Source organism: Cupressus sempervirens, chromosome 7 (genome assembly GCF_028749045.1).
Source record: "Cupressus sempervirens isolate cs-2001-9-10 chromosome 7, ASM2874904v1, whole genome shotgun sequence".
NCBI lineage: Eukaryota > Viridiplantae > Streptophyta > Pinopsida > Cupressales > Cupressaceae > Cupressus > Cupressus sempervirens.
Genome location: NC_143124.1, coordinates 201,760,246 through 201,768,039, shown reverse-complemented (window position 1 = coordinate 201,768,039; position 7,794 = coordinate 201,760,246). Strand labels below are relative to the sequence as shown.

Genomic DNA, 7,794 nt, shown 5'->3' with positions numbered 1-7,794 from the left:
ACCTTCTCTGCAATTCACGACATTAGGAAAATTCTCTCCAAAGATATTTTAATAATTATATACCTGCTCCAATATTTTCATTCCCTCTTTTGCATCCATGTGTTGCAGATTTGAGTTTAATCTTTGTTAACAACAATCTTGTGAACTTTCTTTCCAGTGCACTTGTTTTCAAGTTGAAGTTTGGGTTGGGAGGTTCGGGTTAGGATTAGGTTAAAATGTTGGAGTATAGGGAGAGAGAATATGGCTAGTACATGGAGAGAGAAAATTTGAGTATGAAAACTCAAACCATTTACTTCTCTCTAAAAGGTTCTAGTACGTGGAGAGAGAAAAATTGGAAGAGAGAGAGTGAAAACTCAAACCAAAACCTTAACCCGTACTTCTCTCTAAAGGTTTTAGTACGTGGAGAGAGAAAAGTACGGGGAGAGAGAAAGTTTGATTTTTCAATAGGACTCATCTCTCTCTTACTGAATAATTAATATAATTAAACCGTCTATAAAATGTTTGGGTAACAACTAGCTCTATCTAGGGACAAGGACTGTACAGGACACTCAATGAACCTAGAGTTAAGAAATGATAGTGCTTTATCACAAGGGCTATAGAGTCACCCCAAAAGGAGATAAATCCAGGAAAAAGGGACTAAGCACGACAAAAAAAAAAAATGGGAACACAACCAAACAGAAAAGAAAGGAAGGCGCAATGAAAACTCCTAACTAAGCTATGTACATGGTAGGAAAACCCCTACCTCTGGTAGCTCTAGCTCCAAATGATTCATGCAAACCCATTCACTGCTTGGGGAAAATAAATACCATAGTGTACCAACATGTGACAATTATTAAGCTTCCATGGGGATGAATATAAGTGTGCTCCTTTATATGCTAAATATTTATCCTAAAAATCTGTTGGTAAATAGATTTGTCACTAAAGAAATTGCCCAACAGAGTGTATGTGGAAAATCGTTCACAACAATTGGATAGGCCCTTGATATTTGGCCTTCCTCTGCATTTAGAGGGGCATCTCCCTTGTAAGATGAAATTTTAGATTTTTCAATAAAGATAAGAAGAACTTAGAAAATAGGAAGGAAAACCATTGACAACGAATACACCACACGCCTTCAACATTTTCATAAAAATGATGTAAACTATTAATGAGAGCTATCAAGGACTACGCTTGAGAACTTTCACCAACACAATACTAATTCAACCATCCACAAATACTCACATCATACCATGAAAGTAATCATAGATGAATCAACACTTTAACAATCCAAATTCCTTGGAGAGAGAACACTAAATGTACTTCCTTTTATTTCTTGCACCAAGAAAGAAAGAAATAACTGATTACACAAAAACAACAATTGTACACACTTTCCAAAAATTGTTTTATGATCAGAGCATGAGTGTTCCCCTGTATCCAAGTCCAAAAAGTTCCTTATTACAATGATTTTTAGGAATTTATAACCAATCCAGAACAACCAACTTTTTGGGTTCATAACTACCCAAAAAGTTAGAGTTTGGACTATTTGGAGATGGTTCGTAACCAACTCTAACCCTTGAAAGTTTTAACTACAGTTAGAAAAACCAAAACCAGAGTTAACTCTAAAGTTGACCTTTTTACAAAATACATCAATAAAATTCTAAGACAACTTTAGACAAAAATACTTCTAACTTTTAATTCCCTGAACTTGTTCCTTGATCTGTGGCAATCACGCAACTTCAGCAAAATCTTAACTTCACTTTAAAGGATCTAACTCTTATATGCTATAGAAGCATTCCATCAAAAAATTCTCTTGCTATATGTATGGTTTTTCTTCCTTTGGATAAACCCTCTTTTCAACATCCCTTGAAAGCATTCTAGAAAGCAAATCCTTTGCAGGTTCAGAAACAGACTTCCACCTATCAGTGTGGAAATCCAGCTATATAGATTTCACTGCCTCAATTATGGCATCCATAGAATCCCCACAAAATGGTAATCTACCAATCAAGAGGGCATGGAGGATGACACCAGTTGCCCATACATCCACCTTCTCCGTATATTGCCCTGCCAAAACTTTAGGGGCAACATACGCTGGATTGCCCATCAAACCTAATAAATTTTGGCCATTTGCAACATGCAGAGACATCCATAAATTAGACACTTTCATTTGTCCATCACTTGTGAGTGGTTTTATAACTCCCATCTCATCGCAGTGTAGAATAATACTGAGCAACTGTTTGATCAATTGTGCAGCTTCTCTCTCAGAATCAAATTTTCTTTTCAAATAACCAACCAAATATCCTCCAGAGAAAACCTCCATTGCCAAATGCAAACAGTCTGTATCTTCATACACTGAATGAAGTGTTACAATGTTGGGGTGACCAGATAGATGTTGAATAATCTCCACTTCTTTGTAAACATTTTGTGGACAATCTGGGACACAGTCTTTCATGCTATATCTTCTCTTGTGACTATGTTCTTGCATATCTTTACAACTCCATATTGCCAGGACAACTCTTAACAGTTAACAGGTGACGATATGAGGTATAATTTTTAGGGTAAGGAACCTCCTGTGATACTAAAAAGCATGCTCCTCGAAATATCTGACACAAAGATGGGGCATCTAGAAATTATAAATTTTTGGAAGATGATGAGCAAAGAAGATAAATCTCCCCTGGCACGTCGAACACTGGAAAGTGGTCTGGCCCATGCAGGAGGACATCCACTCGCAGTTCAATGTGTGGAATTGGTTTTAGAATGTATCAAGGCATATGATCAGAATTCAAGGGACATCAAGATTGTAGTAGGTAATGTCGTAGCAAGGTTGGACCCAATATCTATATCCATCACTTTTAGATTGCCAGTGAGAGAGGAGTTCACAAAAATTTCTAAAGAAGGTGCCTAGGGTTATTTCCATCAAAATAAGAAAACATGTCTCAACGTTATTGCTAAAAGTTGGCTCAATCAACCCAGGCGAGGACATTCATAGTTGCCAAGAATGTTATGCAGGAATATCTTTAATGAAGACATTTTTGATATGATACTTCTACTCAATAGAGTAGTGGGAAATCAGATGGCTAAAGATTTTCAAGATTGGATGTTTTTGTATATTAATACCTTCACCACTGGGAAGCAATTTATAGATTGGGGAGAAATGGTTAGCGATGCCCTCCATTACCAGTTGATAGGATTCAATGCAAATCAAGGATTTTACATGTCCTCATATCTAATTTATGCAATTGCAAGTATGAAGTCATGGCCCGGTCTAAATCCTTATGGGGAGTATAGCTTAACCACTCAAATTTATAACTATTACCCCTAGTTGCAATTGAAATAAAGCAATGCACGCTTTCGCAGGGTGAATGATGCTTTTTCTATGCTCACTGCCAGGGAACTACAAGGAGACATAGGACTTTGAATTTCTCCTGAAGCGGCCAGTCTCATTAGTATTTATGGTAGCTTCTTCATACAATATCCTCGATTCACTTACATCCGCATCAAAGGTTTCCAAGATTGTCCTCTCATGTTGCCTCACTTTGTAGATGACAGGTTGGTACTTTCAGAAGTCTGCAGGAAAATTGGTCAAGTAAGAAAAAAGTGTAGGAACAAAAGATCAATCCCTTTCCCAATTGGCATTGGAAATTATAGTTGTTTGTCTTCTTCGGATGCTCAAAATATTGAGAGATCCATGGTGAACATAACTCTACACTCTTTCTACAGTCGCTTTCCATTTGATGGTAGCGGGTATGTTAAAAATAACTTGGCACTTGTACCTAGCTATCTTCATTTCCCCACATTGGAAGATTATTGGGCAAATTGTGAGAATGATTTTGAAGTTAGAAAAAGGGACTGGATGAGATTTACAATACAACAAATCATTGATTACAAAATGGGATGGGTCAAACTTGATTGATCCTTACTTCTTTGAGCGGATACAATTACTAGAATTGCCATATATCAATTGGTCACTACTAGAACTGAAAGACCTCAAGGAAAGGACTTTCTTTGTGATTCAACAAACTGAGACTTGGTTAAAGAATAAAGTCAAAGAAGCCACTACTACTAAGTCAACAGGAAGAAGTAGTGTAAATAATAATAATACTTCTTAAGAAGGAACATCAATTTCAGCCATTCTGTCTTCTATTCCTACATCCTTGGGCTCTTTGCATAGCACACAAGGGGGAGATGATGGTGAAGATCCAGATGAATGAGGTAACATAGTTTCAGCATGTGAACTCAATGTGATCACCAGGAAGAAGAGATCAAAACCCAAGGAGAAGACCTTAAAGCCAATTCAACAAATGATTGATGAAGCTCCTGAGATGAATGCTTTACCCTCATTTGTAGATGAGATGATTCAATCCATAGCATCTCAACAAAAGAAATCCAAGAGGAGCCAGTTGTAGAAAATGTGCATAACTTGAACTTATCATCTACAGTCTTATAGGTTCCTTCAGTAATCGGCCCATCTGCTAGTATTTCGACATCTTGGTTACAGCAAAGTTTAGAGAGAAAGAAGAAATGGATGATTCAATTAGAAGCACCCAATCTAGATGTTGTAATTGACTTAATGCACAGAAGTACAATGATAAAGAAGACTAAAATGGATTCTAGATTAGCGGTGAACCCTACTTTAGGTAATTTATCTATTGAAATTGCACAACCAGTCACAGAGAAGGACATAAATGAGGCAAATGAATCTGATTTTAGCATCACTAAAGTGGATCTAGGCCGGACTACCCGTGAAGGGAAAGAACACGATTTTCAAGTGTCAGTTGCTGTCCTAATAGAACAATCAAGGAGAGATAAGCAAGTTAAGAACCAACTCAAATGTCAAGTCTGAGCTTTTTCTTCATGCATCAGATTGATGGTTGGTGACTCCTTTCTAGATCCTAGCTCATTCACAAAAAGTACAGAAGATCCGAAGAAGATGTTTGATGAAAAAAACCATCCAAAACATAGGATAATGTCAAACTTATGGTAAAATGGTGAAAGCATGGGTAAAAAGCATGAAAGAACAGGCATCAATCTTATTTCAAGATATTCAAGGTACATTTACCAAAGTGGATCATATACAACAAAGAATTCAAAAAGAACTGACAACTCTTAAGGAACAACAAACATTCTGGAGAGAAATTGATGCCAATTTAGTAGAGATTAAAGGCATGGACAGCAATATAGTCAAGTCACTAAAGTTAATCAGCACTGGAGAAGAAGAGCAAATTGACATATGGCTGGAAAACATCCAATGGAAGAATGATAGTATGAATGAACAATTGAGTGAAGGAGAACAATTCTTAAACTCATGCAAGTTACTGAAAAAGAAGGCCTTGGGGGAAATACCAATGATCATAGAAGGTATTCCTATTAATGAACATACTCAAAATCCAGAGATATCTTCCATCTTGAAATGCATAGAAACAAAAATCAACACTGAACTTGGCAATAAACAAAGTTCAGATGCTAGTGTTATGATAAAATTGAGCAGTCTCTCAGTAGCATTGAATTCCTGTACTCAAAACTTGTCAGGTTGTGTCACAGAATTGGATGAAATTAGAAAGAGACATAAGTTGTGTAAGCTGAAGATGCAAAGTTTAATTTTCATTAAGATCAAAACTTTAGCTCAAGTCATCAAATCATTTAGAGCATACAAGGCAAACTTGACTCAGTTGCTGGTAGCACCTACAGATCAAGGAATGAGTTCAAAGAATTAAAAGTTAGAAGTATTTCTATCTAAAGTTGTCTTAGAATTTTATTGATGTAATTTGTAAAAAGGTCAACTTTAGAATTAACTCTAGTTTTCATTTTTCTAACCGTAGTTAAGCTTCAAGGGTTAGAGTTGGTTATGAATCATCTTCAAGTAGTCCAAACTTTAACTTTTTGGGTAGTTATGAACCCGAAGAGTTGGTTATTCTAGATTGGCTATAAATTCCTAGATATCAATGTAATAAGGAACTTTTTGGACTTGGATACAGGGGAACACTCATGCTCTGATCATAAAGCAATTTTTGGAAAGTGTGTACAATTGTTGTTTTTGTGTAATCAGTTATTTCTTTCTTTCTTGGTACAAGAAATAAAAGGAAGTACATTTAGCGTTCTCTCTCTAAGGAATCTAAATTGTTAAAGTGTTGATTCATCTATGATTACTTTCATGGTATGATGTGAGTATTTGTGGATGGTTGAATTAGCATTGTGTTGATGAAAGTTCTCAAGCGTAGTCCTTGATAGCTCTCTTTAATAGTTTAATCATTTTTATGTAAACATTGAAGGCGTGTGGTGCATTCACTATCAATGGTTTTCCTTCCTATTTTCTAAGTTCTTCTTATCTTTATTGAAAAATCTAAAATTTCATCTTACGAGGGAGCTGCCCCTCTAAATGCAGAGGAAGGTTGGATATCAAGGGCCTATCTAACTGTCATAAAAAATTTGCCACATACACTCCACTGGGCAATTTCTATAGTGACAAATTTTTTTACCAACAGATTTTTGGTGACTCTATTGGGGATCAATGGAAGTATGACTTCGATGAGTAATAGGTGCAAGCATGGGGACACCTTTTTGATCACCACTATCCATCTTTGATTGACATGAATCACTTTTCTTATCAAGCTCTTCTTTATGCTCACATGTAGAACTTCCTTCTGAAAATGACTTGGGTCTATGAGAGAAAAATTGATTATCTTTACCATCATCTTCATCTATATTTTGCAAAGTTTGGAGCAAAGATGGATGAATCCCTCCTAGATCTAGTTTCCGTCCACCATAGAAACTCTTCAAGAAGCTTGCTTGCTTAGGATCAATCTGATTTTGCTGAGATGCAGGTGCATAAGAGACATTTTTAGTAGTCATCATTGGTGATTTAGATAAAACACATTTTTTAGCAAGGCCTTCTTTATCTTTATATGCTAAATATTTATCCTAAGAAACAGATTTGCTCCTTTCCTAGTTGACTCAGATGAAGAAGGAAATTCATGAGCCCATGCGAGAATTCATTGCTCATTTTAACTAGATAGTAAATTGAATTCCTGCCAACAAAAGAACCACTGAAGAAAATCAAATAACTTTCTTCATTAGTGCTCAACCTTCTGATGTAAGCTTTCAAATACGAAGGACAAGACCTGCTAATCCAGTGGCTATGCAAACTTTGGCTATTGAGGTGGAAGATGACTTGCTTAGTTTAGGAAAATGAAGTCATGTATGAAATGCGACAGGAAGTAGAGTTGATTTTAAAGTCTGAGATTTTTGATGAAGCTTGGCTATTTGGATATGCTCTCTCATCCAAAGATATGAGGCATGCTAGGAATTTCAGAGGTAGAACTCAAGGCATCCTCACTTAGACAAGGGTAGCAAGTACATCATCACCTTGTGAAGAGCAGATTCAAGTCAAAAGTGACTGCAAGTAATGGATTGGTGGATTTGTATAGGAAATTAAATCATGTTGAGATGCATGAAAATTGTTTGGCATCATGCCTGAATGAAATGTAGTTTCTTGGAGTGTAATGATTTTAGGATATGCACAAAATATAGGAGACATTATAGAAGTGTTAGTTTTGTTTCATCAAATGCAATACGATGACATGGTTTCAGATCCTATGGCCACGATGAACGCTCTCCAACCTTGCAGCTGGTTGAGTGATTTGGGACAAGTCAAGATGATTCGCGGTTATATTAATAGATGAGAAATTAAGCCAAATGTTGTTGTTGGTATAGTTCTTGTAGACATGCATGCGAGTTGATAGGGAAGATACCATTGCATATATTCAATTTAATATATGTGTTCAGTGGATCCTAGCTGCATGATGATATAGAGACTAAATATCT

The 7,794-nt window shown here is 36.3% G+C and overlaps 1 pseudogene; it reads right to left on the bottom strand.

Moving 5' to 3' along the window:
- Positions 1-1,912: 1,912 nt before the first annotated feature.
- On the bottom strand, positions 1,913-2,425 carry LOC149546189 (serine/threonine-protein kinase PEPKR2 pseudogene; annotated as a pseudogene).
- Positions 2,426-7,794: the final 5,369 nt, after the last annotated feature.